Below are 18,625 nucleotides of genomic sequence, written 5' to 3' on the forward strand. Positions count from 1 at the left end.
GAGAGAATACAGTGGCCATGGCTGTGAGGAAGAGGGAGAAGGGGATGAGAAAGCAGACGGGAGAGTGGCGGGGAGTGTCAGGGCGCAGAGAAAAGTGCAGTTATCGCGATGGCGGAGGTTAGTACATCCCTTCCCTAAATTACTTGTTTTACAGGTTTTATTGGATTCTACTGGACAAGTAGACGTGACCGGCGTGGGATGTAGGTAAGTAATCTCTCTCTCATTTTTACAGGTACCCCTATTGGATTCTACTGGACAAGTGGTCGTGACCGGCGTGGGATGTAGGTAAGTATGTGAGAGTGTGTAAGTGTGTTTTAAAAATTTTTTACTGTCACGGTGTGTGTGTTGTGTTTTTATTTGGGTATTTTTTTTGTTGTGGAACTACAGGTACCAGCGAGCTCATTATTTCCCCGCATGCTGGTACTTGTGGTTATCCAAGTACCAGCAAGCGGGGGAGGCTTGCTGGGCCTTGTAGTTCCACAACAAAAACAATATTCTATTTTTGCACACTTATGACTATCAGCCTGGCACCCATCGCCCAGGGGTGCTGGGGACAGTCTCGGGATTCACCCCTGACCCTTGGGTGCCTGGAGGGGGGGACCCCTTGATTTAAGGGGTCACCACTCATCCAGGGAACCCCGGCCAGGGGTGACTAGTTGGGGGGTAATGCCACGGCCGCAGGGACCAATATAAAAGTGTCCCCCGGCTGTGGCATTATCTCTCTGGCTAGTGGAGCCCGGTGCTGGTTTTAAAAATACGGGAGACCCCTACATCTTTTGTCCCCTGTATTTTTGGAGCCAGGACCGGACGCAGAGCCCGGTGCTGGTTGTCTAAATACGGGGAACCCCTGTTCAATTTTTTCCCCAGTATTTAAACAGCCAGGACTGGCTCAAAGAGCTTGAGGCTGGTTATACTTAGGAGGGGGGACCTCACACATTTTTTTTATTTTATTTTTTAATTTTTTGTACATTTTTTAACCCATTCACACCCTTTTCCAAAGATAACCATGCACGGATCTCACTGATCCGTGCATGACTATCACAACACGCCAGCAATAAGCAGGTCTCTTTGAAAACTCAATTTTTTTACGAATTCTATGCTTTCCCGGCAGTGTTTGGCTAATGTCGGCAGTGATTGAGAATACAAGTTCTTAGTAAATTACAGAGTTCTATTAAATAACACCCGTGTTTGACCGATGGTCTATTGATTCGTATTTGTGGGCTCAGGGGCAGTGGCGGGCATTGGCACGGCGGCGGTAGGGGTGATCAGTAGGATTCGGCGGACATTATGGCCACAGTGCCTCACCAGCCACTGACCTCACCGCACGCCACTGCTGTGAAGGCACTTGTAATAGGATTGTTCTGTAGCAGATTTAGCACCATAGCAGGATGCACTTGAGCAGAGAATGCAGGGTTGCAGGATGGCACTGTAGAAGGTTGGCACCGTAGCAGGATGCACTTGAGCAGAGAATGCAGGGTTGCACTGAAGAAGGTTAGCACCGTAGCTGGATGCACTTTAGCGGAGATGCGGTATTGCAGGATAGCACTGTAGAAGGTTCACAGAATAGCACTGTAGTAGAGTATGCAACGTAATAGGATAACAGGATTGCACTGTAGCAGGATCAAAGGATAGCACTGTGGTAGAGTAGGCAACATACCAGGATAACAGGATTGTACTGTAGCAGGATCACAGGATAGCACTGTGGTAGAGTATGCAACGTAGCAGGATAACAGGATTGTACTGTAGCAGGATCACAGGATAGCACTGTGGTAGAGTATGCAACGTACCAGGATAACAGGATTGCACTGTAGCAGGATCACAGGATAGCACTGTTGTATACAATGTAGCAGGATAACAGGATTGCACTGTAGCAGGATCACAGGATAGCACTGTAATAGAGTATGCAACATAGCAGGATAACGGGATTGCACTGTAGCAGGATCACAGGATAACACTGTAGTGGAGAATGCAACGTAGCAGGCTACCAGGATTGCACTGTAGCAGGACCACAGGATAGCATTGGAGTAGAGTATGCAACATAGCAGGATAACAGGATTGCACTGTAGCAGGATCACAGGATAGCACTGTGGTAGAGTATGCAACGTAGCAGGATAACAGGATTGCACTGTAGCAGAGTAGCTACACAGGATTGCTGTTGGAGCCTGGCAATACTATGGATGGTTTTAGCAGTAGAGACCAGCATAACCAGGAACAGGAACTGAGACAACCTTGACACGATGAACTGGCAACTGGGAGCCTGTGTGGCTGGCCGGCCTATATAGTGAGTTCAGGTGCTTCTCACAGCTGTGGTAACAGCTAATTACCAAGCTGCAGATACAGAGCAGAGAGTGCTGAGCACCAGAGCAAAGAGCGCCACCCCAGGCATGGAGGAGAAACTGCATGGATCGTGACAACTATGCTCTATGACGGACTGATGATAATTTATTTTTAACATCTGGACTGCCAACTATGAAGGAAGAAGAGCCCTCAGTGCTGAATGGGCTAGATGTAGTTGTCATTAGGGCATGAATGCTTGCTATAGTAGCACCAGCCCTCCCAAACATAGCCTAATACTGGTATTGGCATTTTTATGAGGGAAGATAAATATGCGGTTCCCGAAATTTGCAGTCTCCATGCAGGCCCTCGTCCTCTGTCTGGCACAGTTGCGAGTATACTGTGGTACCGCGCATGGTGCCTGCACTGTTTTCCTGGTGATTTGTGCAGCACCAATGTGGGACTACGGATAGGTAAGCATATCAATAGGTGCACCCATTATAGATACACTACTGTTATCAGTACTTTGCACTTCATCATGAACTTTTGCTTGCAGGTCAGCTAAGTCTTCCGTGAAAAGAGTCTGTCGTGTCTGTCATTTTGATTTTGCCTATCTTTGGAACTTACATGTGATGCTTATTATTTATGACGTGGCTAACTACCATGCTGCTGAGGGGTCAATGGAATATAGGGGCACTGTGGGGGTAATGGCATATTGCAGTACTCTGAGGCAATGGCATCTTGGGGCACTGTGGTGGCAATGGTAAATTGTGGCATGTGAGGGCAACAACATATACAGCGCATCCGGAAAGTATTCACATCGCTTCACTTTACACATTTTGTTATGTTATGTTACAGCCTTATTCCAAAATGGAATACATTTCCCCCCCCTCAAAATTCTACACACAATATCCCATAATGACAATGTGAAAAAAGTGTTTTTGAGATTTTTGCAACTTTATTAAAAATTAAAAATGAAGAAATCACATGTACATAAGCCTTTGCTCAATACTTTGTTGATGCACCTTTGTCAGCAATTAAAGCCTCAAGTCTTTTTGAATATGATGCCACAAGCTTGGCACACCTATCTTTGGAAAGTATCGCCCATTCCTCTTTGCAGCACCTCTCAAGCTCCATCAGGTTGGATGGGAAGCGTCGGTGCACAGCCATTTTCAGATCTCTCCAGAGATCTTCAATTGGATTCAAGTCTAGGCTCTGGCTGGGCCACTCAAAGACATTCACAGAGTTGTCCTGAAGCCACTCCTTTGATAACTTGGCTGTGTACTTAGGGTCGTTGTCCTGCTGAAAGATGAACCGTCGCCCCATTCTGAGGTCAAGAGCGCTCTGGAGCAGGTTTTCATCCAAGATGTCTCTGTACATTGCTGCATTCCTCTTTCCCTCTATCCTGGGCGGCCAGCTCTAGAAAGAGTCTTGGTGGTTATGAACTTCTTCCATTTATGGATGATGGAGGCCACTGTGCTCATTGGGACCTTCAAAGCAGCAGATATTTTTCTATACCCTTCCCCAGATTTGTGCCTCAAGACAATCCTGTCTCTGAGGTCTGCAGACAATTTCTTTGACTTCATGCTTGGTTTGTGCTCAGACATGCACTGTCAAGTGTAGGACCTTATAAAGACAGATGTGTGCCATTCCAAATCATGTCCAATCAACTGATTTTACCACAGGTGGACTCCAAATAAGAGTGCTCCCAAAAAGGATTTCTTTTGTCTTTCCTTTCCCTATATATGTGTAGTTAACCTACAAAAGTGTTTGGGAGCACCACCAATAAGTAAAGTGCTATCCAAAGATTTGATTATTAGCACTATGTATATTGGTTATTTTCAGATTTGTCGACATTTAGGTGTGGCTGTATAGCACACGGCTAGTGCGGAACTGACAAACCATATTACAAACATCTCAAGAATGAACAGTTGAAACAGGATGCACCTGAGCTCAATTTTGAGCTTCATGGAAAAGGCTGTGAATACTTATGTACATCTGATTTCATAGTTTTGTATTTTAATAAATTAGCAAAAATCTCAAAAACACTTTTTTCACGTTGTCATTTTGGGGTATTGTGTGTAGAATTTTGAGGAAAGAAAGGAATTTATTCCAGTTTGGAATAAGGCTGTAACATAATAAAATGTGGAAAAAGTGAAGCACTTTGAATACTTTCCGGATGCACTGTAAGTGCACTGGGCCAATGGCACATATGGATATTGGAGGTCATTCCGACCCATTCGCACGCTGCTGTTTGTCGCAGTGGTGCGGACGGGTCGGTTCTGCGCCTGCACAGCAGCCGCAATACGCACGCGCGTTGCCAGGCAACAGGAAGAAAAGGAAGAGAGAGATTGAGGTCTCCCCAGCCACATCGATATCCATCCAGGCGGAGGAAATAAATAACCCCGCTTTATCAGCAACCAAACTTAAAATTATCAACTTGTCCTCCCATATACTGACTCCCAACCAGATCTCTGCCCTAGAAAAGGGTCTCTCATTTTCACCGACATCTGCATTTGATCCATTTAAATGGGAAACTAATTTGAGATTTTTTGGTCGCAAATTGTTACTAACCAAATATTTTAATCAAAGAAAAGGTGAAGTAACAACTACATCCATAGATGCACTATCACAACAAGAGATCGAGGCAATTAGGACTCTGGAAGAACTGGCTGATGAACAGGTGGATCTTATTGAAGATCAAGATCCACAATACAAACGACCCGTATGTAAAAAGAAATCCACATTTTTTCCAGGAGACCATATATGTCCAGAAATTAAAGTTTTTCTCAATCTGGTATCCTGGGATTTCGATAAAATATATCAAAAACAGAAATATCATCGGCAAGTTGGCAATCTGACTCATTCACAGAAACATGCTCTCAAACAAATTCGAAGCTGGGATGACATTCTAATTAAACCCTCAGATAAGGGTGGAAATATTGTTATCTGGCCAATTAACCTTTATTTGAGGGAAGCCAACCGCCAATTGAATGACACTTCCTGCTATAAAATCACGTTGTTTGATCCTACTCAAAATTTTCTTACAAAATATAAGAGAATAATTGAGAGACAACTACAATTGGGAATCATCACAAAAGGAGAGTGGGAATACCTAACTACGTTACACCCTCGAACACCAACCTTCTACTTATTGCCTAAAGTACATAAAAATGTTAAAAATCCCCCTGGAAGGCCCATTATATCAGGTAATAGGGGCCTGCTAGAGAAAGCTAGCTGCTTTCTGGATGTACACCTCAGACATCACGTTCTGACTCTTTCTTCCTACATCAAGGATACCACCAATGTATTAAAAAAGGTCCATGATGTACATTTGGAGGATTCATATTTATTGGTGAGCCTCGATGTTGAGGCTTTGTACACCTCCATAAGACATGATTTGGGGGTTATGGCAGTAAGATACTTTTTATCAGTAGAAGGAATAGGTGACTTTCAGGAATTTCTGTAGGAATTATTGGAGTTTGTATTACATCATAATTACTTCCTGTTCAGGGGTACGGCTATGGGGGCAGCCTGCTCCCCCACATATGCAAACCTGTTTCTAGGCTGGTGGGAAGTGGAGAAAAAACCATATGGGAAACAAAGGGAATTTGGGTCACCATCTAGATGGAGGCCAAATAGAGGGAGAATCTACTCCAGAGATATATACAGACATACCCCTGGAAATAGAGAGGAAAATGACATGCCCAAAAGAGAGAGAAACAAATACGAACTAGGGAATTGGAGGAGGGCAGAAACATCACCTCGTATAAGAAACAACCCCAATAGTTCAGATAATTCCCATCATGATTATAACCGTTATAGCCGTTTTCAGAACAGAGATTGTTTTTTAGAGAATGGGAGGAGGGAGTATCCCCACACATAGTTGGTAGGAAATATAGAGGAAAACGAGGGGGAAGGAAAGGAAGATCAATCAGGAATAAAAAACCAAAAAAGAGAAAACGAAGGAAGATTAATGATATTAGCGAGATCTGTGGGACACCACTAGGGGGGGAGACCCCCATTGTGGACAATAAGGTGAAAATCTTTAACTTAAGTAAACACATATTAGGAGAATCAGAGATCTCATTACTCACAAAAGGATTGAAATTTGCTCCGGCAGCTAAATTGAACAAGTTTGATGTATATGTGGACCTCCAAAAATACGTTAGAAAACTGTCATTAAAAAGATTTTTTGCTTGTAAACCAGAAGTAGAGAAAGATCGAGGGGTAGAAAATACCTCTGAAAGATCATTTAAACCAAAGTCCATATTCAACCCCACCTTCATGAAGGGAAATTTTGTGGAGACTTTTTTCTCATTAGTTAATAGGGACATAGAGGCACTTAAGCCATCAAAAGTTAATTACAACTTAACTCGAGAAGAAAATGAGGCTCTAAGAAATTTGAAATTAAATAAAGAACTTATAATAAAACCCACAGATAAAGGTGGTGGAGTTGTATTAATGGACATTGATAAATACGAGACAGAAGTACTACGACAGTTAAATGACTGCCATACATATAAAAAACTAAAAGGGGATCCAACCAAAAGAATTCTAGGCAATTTCACATCATTAGTCAAGACCTATGTAGACAAAGGCACCTTTACGGAAATAGAGGGCCAGTTCTTGATACCCACAGATCCCAGTATACCGGTTATCTACATCTTACCGAAGGTTCACAAAGATGAAAAAAATCCCCCCGGTAGACCCATAGTATCTGGGATAAACTCTGTGACTGCAAACATGTCAGAGTTTATTGACTTTCATTTGCAGCCTTTGGTACTAAAAAACCGCTCCCATTTGAAAGACACAAGAGACGCCCTGAATGTCTTAAAAAACATACAATGGGATGAAAACTGTTATATCGTTACAGCGGACGTGAGCTCGCTGTACACGATTATCAATCATGATTTAGGGGTAGAAGCGGTTATTTCATATTTGGAAGATAGCGATTATGGGTCGGACCTGTGTGATCTTCTGGTTAAAGGAGTAGATTTTATTTTACGCAACAATTATTTTCATTTCAAGGACTGTTTCTACATTCAGAAGGTGGGAACAGCCATGGGTACCAGGTTCGCCCCGAGTTATAGGTAGAGAAGAAGATTGTATCTGCACTCTCTACAATCATTGCCAGTTAAATTGTATAAACTGTGAACCCCATTAAAGTGTCTCACTCTGATAGTAGGGATATTAGTGTGGGGGTGCGGCCCGTATGTAACTGAAATAAATGCAAAACAAAAGAGAACCAAAGTAGTTGCCTAAGTGGGCGCACTGGAAAATTATTATGTATTAATTTATTAAATTAAAACTTAGCTTTTATTGCTATACCTTCTAAAAATGCCCCCTTTATGCGGGGAATACACAGCAAAACATAGAGGTTAAAATCCGTTACATACAAACATATAGTGAAACAAAGATATAGAAATGTGATTAGATTTAAAAAGCGGTAATTCACTATTACTCCAGCAATGTGTAAAAATGGAATTATTGTTGGAACAACTGAGAGTTTGATATGTGTGTACTGACACACACTTTCAGAATGATGTGATTTTATCAGGTGCACACATTTGTCACAATAAACTGCTTGTTGTGAGTCTGGTGTGCATTTATTTATATTTCATGTATTTACGCAATATTATAAACTTTAATTATTGTTTATTGCTGTAATATAATGCACAAATTCATCACATGTTCAGTATCACTGATATATATCAAGCAGAGATAGAAAGAAAATAACCTATTACTCTGAAGAAGTGTGTGTAACACAAATTTATTTATAACTGGAGTACTGTAGCAGCTTACAATTACCTATTATGTCCTGTAGGGTTAGTACTCGCTACTTCAGTATATTCTGGATTACTGATGTAATTAAATATAGCGTATCTGAATCTTCTAGCTAGTCCCCTTGTTTCAATTGTTGCTAATTAGTCCTGGAGAGCTAGCAAATATATGTCTGGTCACGGAAAGTTCGATGAGCAGACCACCACAATCATATATTATGTTGCTGAGCAGATCAGTTCTATTATGTCACTGCTTGTGCAATCAATGGGTTTAATTAAATGCTAAGTTCATCACACGGACTATAGGCATTACTATTGTTGATGCCAGTGTCACGTAAGTATAAATTGTTCTAGGTACTGGCTAAGTAGATTCAGTGGTTTTTTCAGATACACAGATTCATTTGTCACAATAAACTGCTGTTGTAAATCTGGTGTGTGTGTTTTTTATATATATGTGTAATTACACAATATTATCAACCTTTATTATTGTTTAATGTTTTAATGTTATACACATTCATCACCAGTTTAAGATCACTAGTGTGTATCAAACAGAAAAAACAAATAGATGGCCTATTGCACTGACAAGTTGTGCATGACACTAATTTGTAGCTAGGAGACTGTAGCAGCTTGCATTGGATATTGTAACCTGCAGGATTAGTACTCGCTACTTTGTACTCCAGTTGATACAATGTGTCAGGATCAGTTAGTCAGTCCCCTTGCTTAAATTGTAGCTAGCTTGTGCATAAGAGCTGGCAGAGATGTGTCTGGTCACGGGTAGATCAATGACCAGAGTACTGTATTCATATACAATATTCATATACAATGTTGCTAAGCAGATCGGTGGTATTAGGACACTGCTTATTTTGTAGCTAACTGATGCAGGGGAACTGACAAAGAAACATTTAGTCACAGGTGAATCAGTGATCGGAACACTATATTCATATACAGTGTTACTGAGCCAAGCAGCTGTATTATGACACTGCTAGTGCGATCAATGAATAAAGCACTGAGTTCAACACATGGACTGTTGACACTATTGTTAATGACAAGGAGATTCTGGATACTGACTAAATATATTCATTTACAGTTCTACATTACTCTCTAATGTTCCATCGTGACCACCACTGGCATGCTGCTCAATTCTATTAACCCTATTATATGGGGTATCGGTGGAGGTCTATTCAGATCATTTTCAATTTTAAATCTACAACATTGCTTAAATTAGGAGGACTCCTAATTTAAGCAATGTTGTAGATTTAAAATTGAAAATGATCTGAATAGACCTCCACCGATACCCCATATAATAGGGTTAATAGAATTGAGCAGCATGCCAGTGGTGGTCACGATGGAACATTAGAGAGTAATGTAGAACTGTAAATGAATATATTTAGTCAGCATCCAGAATCTCCTTGTCATTAACAATAGTGTCAACAGTCCATGTGTTGAACTCAGTGCTTTATTCATTGATCGCACTAGCAGTGTCATAATACAGCTGCTTGGCTCAGTAACACTGTATATGAATATAGTGTTCCGATCACTGATTCACCTGTGACTAAATGTTTCTTTGTCAGTTCCCCTGCATCAGTTAGCTACAAAATAAGCAGTGTCCTAATACCACCGATCTGCTTAGCAACATTGTATATGAATATTGTATATGAATACAGTACTCTGGTCATTGATCTACCCGTGACCAGACACATCTCTGCCAGCTCTTATGCACAAGCTAGCTACAATTTAAGCAAGGGGACTGACTAACTGATCCTGACACATTGTATCAACTGGAGTACAAAGTAGCGAGTACTAATCCTGCAGGTTACAATATCCAATGCAAGCTGCTACAGTCTCCTAGCTACAAATTAGTGTCATGCACAACTTGTCAGTGCAATAGGCCATCTATTTGTTTTTTCTGTTTGATACACACTAGTGATCTTAAACTGGTGATGAATGTGTATAACATTAAAACATTAAACAATAATAAAGGTTGATAATATTGTGTAATTACACATATATATAAAAAACACACACACCAGATTTACAACAGCAGTTTATTGTGACAAATGAATCTGTGTATCTGAAAAAACCACTGAATCTACTTAGCCAGTACCTAGAACAATTTATACTTACGTGACACTGGCATCAACAATAGTAATGCCTATAGTCCGTGTGATGAACTTAGCATTTAATTAAACCCATTGATTGCACAAGCAGTGACATAATAGAACTGATCTGCTCAGCAACATAATATATGATTGTGGTGGTCTGCTCATCGAACTTTCCGTGACCAGACATATATTTGCTAGCTCTCCAGGACTAATTAGCTACAATTGAAACAAGGGGACTAGCTAGAAGATTCAGATACGCTATATTTAATTACATCAGTAATCCAGAATATACTGAAGTAGCGAGTACTAACCCTACAGGACATAATAGGTAATTGTAAGCTGCTACAGTACTCCAGTTATAAATAAATTTGTGTTACACACACTTCTTCAGAGTAATAGGTTATTTTCTTTCTATCTCTGCTTGATATATATCAGTGATACTGAACATGTGATGAATTTGTGCATTATATTACAGCAATAAACAATAATTAAAGTTTATAATATTGCGTAAATACATGAAATATAAATAAATGCACACCAGACTCACAACAAGCAGTTTATTGTGACAAATGAATGTGTGCACCTGATAAAATCACATCATTCTGAAAGTGTGTGTCAGTACACACATATCAAACTCTCAGTTGTTCCAACAATAATTCCATTTTTACACATTGCTGGAGTAATAGTGAATTACCGCTTTTTAAATCTAATCACATATCTATATCTTTGTTTCACTATATGTTTGTATGTAACGAATTTTAACCTCTATGTTTTGCTGTGTATTCCCCGCATAAAGGGGGCATTTTTAGAAGGTATAGCAATAAAAGCTAAGTTTTAATTAAATAAATTAATACATAATAATTTTCCAGTGCGCCCACTTAGGCAACTACTTTGGTTCTCTTTTGTTTCGCCCCGAGTTATGCCAATATGTTTATGGGCATGTGGGAGGACCAGCATGTCTGGCAGAATAATCAATTCGGGGCGAACCTGGTATCCTGGTCAAGGTACATTGACGATATTATTTTTCTTTGGAGAGGAGATAGAGAAACTCTCGCTCTTTTTTGCGAACATTTGAATAAAAACGATTATAATATCCTCTTGACATTTGAGATCAGTCGTAGCAGTGTTAACTTTTTAGATCTGAATATCTATGTAGAGAATGGTTTACTGAAAACTCGTAATTATACGAAACCGACGGACTCAGGCGTATATATTCACACGACCAGTTGCCACCATGACAATTGGTTGGAGTCCATACCAAGCAGTCAACTGCAAAGACTCAAAAGGAACTGCACCGACAATAAAATATATGAAGAACAAGCAGAAATAATGGTGGAAAAGTTTAAAAAAAGTGGGTACAGTCAAAAGAGCATTGAAAGAGCTAAAATCAAGTGTGCTAATGTAGATAGAGTGGATTTACTCACTCCAAGGGAAGCGTCAAGTACATTGAAGAAAAAAGACCATTCCATGGCTTTTATTACAAACTTCAATGTGCAACATAAACAAATAGAAAATATATTTAGAAATCATTGGCAGATTTTGAAAGGGGATCCTCTGTTGGAGAAATCACTCCCGGAACGGCCCCAATTTATTTATCGAAAAGCTAAGAATATAAAAGACAAATTAGTAAGGAGTGCCTACTCACCCCCTAAGGCCAATGTTCGTACCCTTTCGAAAGGCTTTTATCGATGTGGAGTCTGTCGTATGTGTAAACTGGTCAGGGGCACCAACAAATGTACAGAGGTAGATATAAATGGTCAGAATATTAAGATCGAGGAATTTATAACATGTACCTCTGTAAATGTAGTATATTTCTTGGGATGTAGCTGTGATCTATTCTACATCGGTAGAACTAGCAGAAATCTGAAAGTTAGATATGCGGAACACCTACGTAATATTAAGAATGGTGTTGAATCGCATGCACTTTCAGCCCACTTTAAAAAAATCCACAACCAGGATATGAAACACCTGACAAAATTTGGTGCTCTGAAACAGGTAAAAGGGAGCTGGAGATGCAATAATGTAGCAGCAACCTTGGCAAAAACCGAGATGCAATACATACACTCTTTGAAAACCTTGATTCCGGGGGGCTTAAATAAAGATTTTGAGGTCAAGTGGTTTCTCAATTGAGAACATGTCCCTTTAAGATAAAATATCATAAAAATATCATATAATGCCTGAGTAACACTCTTTTTGTTCAAATTTCCTCTTATCTCTTTCCTTTATCAGAGAAACAACAAAATCTCAGACTACATTAATTCCTTTCACATCAAATGAATTTGGAAGAGAGAATTTATGGACATAAATCATTTTAAGTGTTAAAGAAGATGGGTCGTCATCAACACATGACCTTGAGAAAATAAGTGATATATGTACAGGATTGTATTTTTTACCATTTATATTATTTTATATTGGAGTTTAATTGGTTTTTGTTGAATAATTTTTCAAAAACTGTGGTGATTTAAGAATTCTTCCTACTCATATAGATGGAAGGACAATATATTCAATCTTTTTAATGATTTTATTAGATACAACAAGTATTATTATATATATAAGGTATTATTACACTAGTGTTGTAATATTATAAGTTGCCCATATGTTTTTATTCTCATTATCTGTTTCTGTGCTGTAATGATAGATTTTGGAACTAGAAAGATGGCCGTAAGGGGACTTCCGGTCAGGTCACGTGACCGGACGTGCTCCGTTAAAAGGATCAGTCTTTATATCCAAATTATTGGTGCCACCACACCAAAAGAAAGATAACATTCACGCCTGCAAATGTATTATATATATATTGTTGGTAAGAAGCACCAAAAGCCGAATGGTTCATTTCGGACTTACAAAAATGGCGGCGGCCATACTTCCGGACACGTCATGTGACCGGAAGTTCTCTATTTGATGGGAACCAGCAGAGAGAACGGTCATATGACCGGAAGTCATGCTGGGACCCTTTTCTTTGCAAACTGCAAGGTGGAACCTTTATTTTGGACTCATAAAAACGGCGGCGGTTACACTTCCCGGACATGTCATGTGACCGGAAGCTTTCTATTGATGGGAACCAGCAGAGTGAACGGTCATGTGACCGGAAGTGATGCTGGGACCCTTTCATCGTAAACTGCAAGGTGGAACCTTACTATACAGCAAATGCGGAAAGGGACAGGAGTGCACAAAGCACTTCCGGTCACGGAATTTCGAAATTTTTATGTTTTTTTAATATAAAAAATGTTTTTTAACTAGCGGTTTTTCACAGATTGGATACACTGTATCATTTAGAATAGAGTGTCTATGTTAGATTAGATGATAGGATGACCATATCATGTATATGCATATTGAATTGTAAATGAGAGTGGCTCCTCCCAGTATTTGGGATTATCAATCCATAAGGGTATAAATAGCTGGGATGAGGGTCCAGATGGACATGCCTTGAAAAAGATCAACGGATTGATCGAAACGCGTTGGCCAATTTACTACACTTGGTGGCTGATCACCCAGACGAGGAGAGGACGAGGTGCCCATTGCTTGGAGCTGACCGTTCCCAGGGACGTTGAAAACATCCATACAGCCATAAATTTGGTGCACTTCAGAAATCCAAAATCTGGTAGGAAGCCATCCTCATACATTGTTTGGATGTGAATTTTTTTTCCATGTGATGAAGATTCTATGCTTGGATTTTATCACTTGAATTATTTTTGGACTATTAAATACATATTTTTTATCATAAATACTTCTTGTCACCGAATTCCATATTTTGGAAATGATTGTTGTTTAACTGTTAAAAAGTTAATACACTAGAGTGCTTTTCCCGACCTCTCTTTTTTACATGTACCACTTCTGAAAAAACATACACCTCGTTTGACAATATATGAGGGTATAAAGAAGGTGGATAACTGAGAGAGAAACATCTGACTCAAGATAAGTAGTAATCCTCCCTCTCTGTTCTTTTTAAGGGGAGCGCAGGAAAGAGGACACTTGGAAACTTTGGTAGCTTTAAGTGTTCTTTCTGGGGATGAGGGTAACATCCCACTTCTAAGTGTCCATTGACCTGCAGCTTGGTAGCGCAATTTCCTTAAAGTGTAAATGTCTTTTGTATTTTTGTGTATAGTTCTACCCATTACACTGGTGTAAATTGCTGCTTACGATCATGTTTTCTGTAAGAGAAAATAGGCACAATATGTGCACAAAGTTATTTGATGAAAGTGAGGACATTGTCTCTACAGAGGATGATGACCTGGAAAGTAGTATGAAGAAAATGGAGAAATTATTATTAAAAGAGGGAAGACTATGGTGGGAAGTGACTTCCCTTGAGAAATATTTGGCACACAAATTGATACCAAAGGGCCTTAAGATCACAAAAACATCCACCTTTTCTGATTCCACTGAGGAATTCAAAAGGGAGTGGGAGAAAATTGTGGATGGTTGTTCTTTTCGCCTAATGGAATTAATTATACAGGAGAGGAAAAGCAATCTGAGGGTTATAGAAGAGGAAATTGATATATTGAAAAGTTTAATTGCACCATTCTCCAAATTATTGGAATATAAAGAACTAGAGGAGAATATTGCCTTCAGATTGCAAAAGAATGAGAAGGAATTAATGTTAAAAAAATCAAAAAAATTTAATAGGGATAAAAATAGTATAGGAGAACCTCCTCAGGAAGATAACCATCGGGTCCCTTTAAGAAATACATCAGAGTATGGGACAAAACGGAGAGATCGTCATAATGTGCGATTTGAAGTGGAGAAAAAACCATATGGGAAACAAAGGGATTTTGGGTCACCATCTAGATGGAGGCCAAATAGAGGGAGAATCTACTCCAGAGATATATACAGACATACCCCTGGAAATAGAGAGGAAAATGACATGCCCAAAAGAGAGAGAAACAAATACGAACTAGGGAATTGGAGGAGGGCAGAAACATCACCTCGTATAAGAAACAACCCCAATAGTTCAGATAATTCCCATCATGATTATAACCGTTATAGCCGTTTTCAGAACAGAGATTGTTTTTTAGAGAATGGGAGGAGGGAGTATCCCCACACATAGTTGGTAGGAAATATAGAGGAAAACGAGGGGGAAGGAAAGGAAGATCAATCAGGAATAAAAAACAAAAAAAGAGAAAACGAAGGAAGATTAATGATATTAGCGAGATCTGTGGGACACCACTAGGGGGGGAGACCCCCATTGTGGACCATAAGGTGAAAATCTTTAACTTAAGTAAACACATATTAGGAGAATCAGAGATCTCATTACTCACAAAAGGATTGAAATTTGCTCCGGCAGCTAAATTGAACAAGTTTGATGTATATGTGGACCTCCAAAAATACGTTAGAAAACTGTCATTAAAAAGATTTTTTGCTTGTAAACCAGAAGTAGAGAAAGATCTAGGGGTAGAAAATACCTCTGAAAGATCATTTAAACCAAAGTCCATATTCAACCCCACCTTCATGAAGGGAAATTTTGTGGAGACTTTTTTCTCATTAGTTAATAGGGACATAGAGGCACTTAAGCCATCAAAAGTTAATTACAACTTAACTCGAGAAGAAAATGAGGCTCTAAGAAATTTGAAATTAAATAAAGAACTTATAATAAAACCCACAGATAAAGGTGGTGGAGTTGTATTAATGGACATTGATAAATACGAGACAGAAGTACTACGACAGTTAAATGACTGCCATACATATAAAAAACTAAAAGGGGATCCAACCAAAAGAATTCTAGGCAATTTCACATCATTAGTCAAGACCTATGTAGACAAAGGCACCATTACGGAAATAGAGGGCCAGTTCTTGATACCCACAGATCCCAGTATACCGGTTATCTACATCTTACCGAAGGTTCACAAAGATGAAAAAAATCCCCCCGGTAGACCCATAGTATCTGGGATAAACTCTGTGACTGCAAACATGTCAGAGTTTATTGACTTTCATTTGCAGCCTTTGGTACTAAAAAACCGCTCCCATTTGAAAGACACAAGAGACGCCCTGAATGTCTTAAAAAACATACAATGGGATGAAAACTGTTATATCGTTACAGCGGACGTGACCTCGCTGTACACGATTATCAATCATGATTTAGGGGTAGAAGCGGTTATTTCATATTTGGAAGATAGCGATTATGGGTCGGACCTGTGTGATCTTCTGGTTAAAGGAGTAGATTTTATTTTACGCAACAATTATTTTCATTTCAAGGACTGTTTCTACATTCAGAAGGTGGGAACAGCTATGGGTACCAGGTTCGCCCCGAGTTATGCCAATATGTTTATGGGCATGTGGGAGGACCAGCATGTCTGGCAGAATAATCAATTCGGGGCGAACCTGGTATCCTGGTCAAGGTACATTGACGATATTATTTTTCTTTGGAGAGGAGATAGAGAAACTCTCGCTCTTTTTTGCGAACATTTGAATAAAAACGATTATAATATCCTCTTGACATTTGAGATCAGTCGTAGCAGTGTTAACTTTTTAGATCTGAATATCTATGTAGAGAATGGTTTACTGAAAACTCGTAATTATACGAAACCGACGGACTCAGGCGTATATATTCACACGACCAGTTGCCACCATGACAATTGGTTGGAGTCCATACCAAGCAGTCAACTGCAAAGACTCAAAAGGAACTGCACCGACAATAAAATATATGAAGAACAAGCAGAAATAATGGTGGAAAAGTTTAAAAAAAGTGGGTACAGTCAAAAGAGCATTGAAAGAGCTAAAATCAAGTGTGCTAATGTAGATAGAGTGGATTTACTCACTCCAAGGGAAGCGTCAAGTACATTGAAGAAAAAAGACCATTCCATGGCTTTTATTACAAACTTCAATGTGCAACATAAACAAATAGAAAATATATTTAGAAATCATTGGCAGATTTTGAAAGGGGATCCTCTGTTGGAGAAATCACTCCCGGAACGGCCCCAATTTATTTATCGAAAAGCTAAGAATATAAAAGACAAATTAGTAAGGAGTGCCTACTCACCCCCTAAGGCCAATGTTCGTACCCTTTCGAAAGGCTTTTATCGATGTGGAGTCTGTCGTATGTGTAAACTGGTCAGGGGCACCAACAAATGTACAGAGGTAGATATAAATGGTCAGAATATTAAGATCGAGGAATTTATAACATGTACCTCTGTAAATGTAGTATATTTCTTGGGATGTAGCTGTGATCTATTCTACATCGGTAGAACTAGCAGAAATCTGAAAGTTAGATATGCGGAACACCAACGTAATATTAAGAATGGTGTTGAATCGCATGCACTTTCAGCCCACTTTAAAAAAATCCACAACCAGGATATGAAACACCTGACAAAATTTGGTGCTCTGAAACAGGTAAAAGGGAGCTGGAGATGCAATAATGTAGCAGCAACCTTGGCAAAAACCGAGATGCAATACATACACTCTTTGAAAACCTTGATTCCGGGGGGCTTAAATAAAGATTTTGAGGTCAAGTGGTTTCTCAATTGAGAACATGTCCCTTTAAGATAAAATATCATAAAAATATCATATAATGCCTGAGTAACACTCTTTTTGTTCAAATTTCCTCCTATCTCTTTCCTTTATCAGAGAAACAACAAAATCTCAGACTACATTAATTCCTTTCACATCAAATGAATTTGGAAGAGAGAATTTATGGACATAAATCATTTTAAGTGTTAAAGAAGATGGGTCGTCATCAACACATGACCTTGAGAAAATAAGTGATATATGTACAGGATTGTATTTTTTACCATTTATATTATTTTATATTGGAGTTTAATTGGTTTTTGTTGAATAATTTTTCAAAAACTGTGGTGATTTTAGAATTCTTCCTACTCATATAGATGGAAGGACAATATATTCAATCTTTTTAATGATTTTATTAGATACAACAAGTATTATTATATATATAAGGTATTATTACACTAGTGTTGTAATATTATAAGTTGCCCATATGTTTTTATTCTCATTATCTGTTTCTGTGCTGTAATGATAGATTTTGGAACTAGAAAGATGGCCGTAAGGGGACTTCCGGTCAGGTCACGTGACCGGACGTGCTCCGTTAAAAGGATCAGTCTTTATATCCAAATTATTGGTGCCACCACACCAAAAGAAAGATAACATTCACGCCTGCAAATGTATTATATATATATTGTTGGTAAGAAGCACCGAAAGCCGAATGGTTCATTTCGGACTTACAAAAATGGCGGCGGCCATACTTCCGGACACGTCATGTGACCGGAATTTCTCTATTTGATGGGAACCAGCAGAGAGAACGGTCATATGACCGGAAGTCATGCTGGGACCCTTTTCTTTGCAAACTGCAAGGTGGAACCTTTATTTTGGACTCATAAAAATGGCGGCGGTTACACTTCCCGGACATGTCATGTGACCGGAAGCTTTCTATTGATGGGAACCAGCCTGAGTGAACGGTCATGTGACCGGAAGTGATGCTGGGACCCTTTCATCGTAAACTGCAAGGTGGAACCTTACTATACA

General features: G+C 39.3%; 1 protein-coding gene and 1 long non-coding RNA gene across 4 annotated transcripts in view; one reads left to right on the forward strand and one right to left on the reverse strand.

The window, feature by feature from the left end:
* AMMECR1 (AMMECR nuclear protein 1) overlaps nt 1-18,625 on the reverse strand; it is a 463,662-nt gene that overhangs the window by 369,068 nt on the left and 75,969 nt on the right. The window lies entirely within an intron of this gene.
* LOC134948982 (uncharacterized) overlaps nt 1-18,625 on the forward strand; it is a 202,261-nt gene that overhangs the window by 110,260 nt on the left and 73,376 nt on the right. The window contains exon 3 of one of the 2 annotated variants that reach the window (XR_010183072.1): nt 12,389-12,611. The exons of the other annotated variant lie outside the window; for it this stretch is intronic. This is a non-coding gene — a long non-coding RNA (uncharacterized LOC134948982). Of the gene's footprint in view, nt 1-12,388; nt 12,612-18,625 lie in introns of those variants that run through there. 2 annotated transcript variants of the gene reach the window in all.

Source organism: Pseudophryne corroboree, chromosome 8, assembly GCF_028390025.1.
Source record: "Pseudophryne corroboree isolate aPseCor3 chromosome 8, aPseCor3.hap2, whole genome shotgun sequence".
NCBI classification, from domain to species: domain Eukaryota; kingdom Metazoa; phylum Chordata; class Amphibia; order Anura; family Myobatrachidae; genus Pseudophryne; species Pseudophryne corroboree.